At 29.3% G+C, this 2,301-nt stretch overlaps 1 protein-coding gene across 1 annotated transcript in view; it reads right to left on the reverse strand.

The window, feature by feature from the left end:
• LOC111682525 overlaps window positions 1-2,301 on the reverse strand; it is a 59,540-nt gene that overhangs the window by 36,205 nt on the left and 21,034 nt on the right. The window lies entirely within an intron of this gene.

Raw genomic sequence — 2,301 nt, forward strand, 5'->3', positions numbered from 1 at the left:
TTCTGTTCTAGTTCTGTTCTAGTTCTGTTCTAGTTCTGTTTTAGTTCTGTTCTAGTTCTGTTCTAGTTCTGTTCTAGTTCTGTTCTAGTTCTGTTCTAGTTCTGTTTTGGTTCAGTTCCAGTTCAGTTCTATTACAGTTCTATTTCTGTTCTGTTCTAGTTCTTTTTTAAATTTCTCCTAATTAAAGTAGCCTTCCTAAGTCTTTAGTTTGTTTAAACTTACACATAAATCGTGTGGTACTTTAATTCAATTTTCTCTTCTTTATTACTTTCATCATTTATAGGTAATTTGAGAATGTTTCTTTATGTTTTTGTAAAATATTTAATAGTTATATTTATATAAAACGAGTTCATGTTAATTCTTAAATTTTTTTCCTATAAAAAGCAGGAAGTAATGTTACATAAATCATGACATAAAGGTAGATACTCCCGAGAAAAAAGAGAGACTCTATCAATATACTATTAACTCTAATTACTACTATAATTTCAAGTAGAGATTTTAAAAGTTAGACTTAACTGCCATAAATTGTGTGTGTGTTGTTGTTGTATATGGAAAATTCTATAATATATGTTTCAGGCTTAATTTGTGTTACTTAAGGTATTAAAAATAATGTGTTGTACTAAACGTATGCAATGGCTAAAGCATATAGGATTTGCAATTGTTCAGGCTTAGAATATCAATTACAAATAACAACAGAAAAATGCCGGATTTTTTTTTGTTCACTGCCTTTGCTCAATGAATTTCAAACACAAATATGATGATAATTTTTTTAGATTTTTTTTAAGAAGTTTTTTTTTTCATTACTCGTGTGTGCTTAATTGAGTTGAAGTGTTTGCTTTTGGTGTAATAAAGTAGTTTGGGTTGTTGTTGTTGTTGAATATTCTTGTATATTTCAAGTGTTCAAGAGCTAATGCTCTGCATGTTCAATTTGGTACAATCAAGATCTTGATGAACATGATGCTGCCTGCTGCTGCCTGTTGCATACAGCAAATGTTGCTGCTGATATGTTTGTATCTTTTGGCTGTTATTGCTGCAGCATTAAATACCATTATTATTGAATAACGAGTATAAGTCAAGTAAATTATATGCCGTTATTTGTTGATGCAACTTTTTTCAGTTTATTTATTTTTTTTGCTCAATTTTCTTTCATGTTCTCGCTCTATCATACTTTGGCCAGAAGAAGCTGCTAAAGCAAAATACTTCAGCCACAAATAGCACAGATTCTTGACAGTGTTGTTTTTTTTTTTGTTCTTTTTTCGAAAAAATCTTTCTGATATTTTTCGTAAACCGTAATGGGAGCAATATCAATGTAAAACTGGCCTTACTGGTAAACATTCATTTGAACATATTTTCTTAAAGATAGCAGCCATCTAGTCAGTCAGCTAGTATATCATTAGTTTGCTAGTTTTTTTACTTGAGGCCTGACTAAGCTGCTGCTGCTGTCTATTTCGATGAAATGTTGAGATGAAAAGAAATAAAGCAACAACAACAAAAATAAAATAACTCCTAGAAATTACACCATATATAAGTCTAAGCTATTCATTGTGGCACTTTAAAAGTTAGAGAGACACTATATCACCAGTCGTTGCTGTTGTCGTCATCGTCAGTTAGACAGGCGTTTACTTGGTTATTAAAATTTTAAGTGGCAACATTTGTATGCTTAAACCAACTAAATTAAGAGCATCAATTGCCAGCCATAAACCACATTTCTTACTATATTTTCCTATTCAGATTTAATCTTTAGTCTGTTTCTTTATGAAAATGCTGATTATGTTGTTATACTGGATTTTTCAGTTATATTTGGTTTTAGGGGTTAGAAATTCATTAAATATTCTTAAAAGTTAAATAAAAATCCTAAAGTCAGCTTAAGCTGAATATTAGATTTATTCATGCAGGTGTAAAAAAGTTGCTTCATAATTGTTAGTTTTAATGCCTAAGCAGACAGGTGGAAAATGGAAAAAGGAAATCAATAGACATTTGAGATTAAATGGCTATAAACTAAGTAAAAGTTTTTATTTTAATTAAAAAGTAAAATTAACTTTATATGAAAAATCAAATAAACATAAAATATAATCATTTATTCTTAAAAAAACATGCAATTATCATAAAATATTAGGAAAAAAATGTTAAAGTTTTAAACTTGAACAGAACCTGTACTAAGATAGAACTAGAAAAGGACTAAAACATAACTAGATAGAACTAGAACAGAACTAGAACAGAACTAGAACAGAACTAGAACAGAACTAGAACAGAACTAGAACAGAACTAGAACAGAACTAGAACAGAACTAGAACAGAACTA

Source organism: Lucilia cuprina, chromosome 3, assembly GCF_022045245.1.
Source record: "Lucilia cuprina isolate Lc7/37 chromosome 3, ASM2204524v1, whole genome shotgun sequence".
NCBI classification, from domain to species: domain Eukaryota; kingdom Metazoa; phylum Arthropoda; class Insecta; order Diptera; family Calliphoridae; genus Lucilia; species Lucilia cuprina.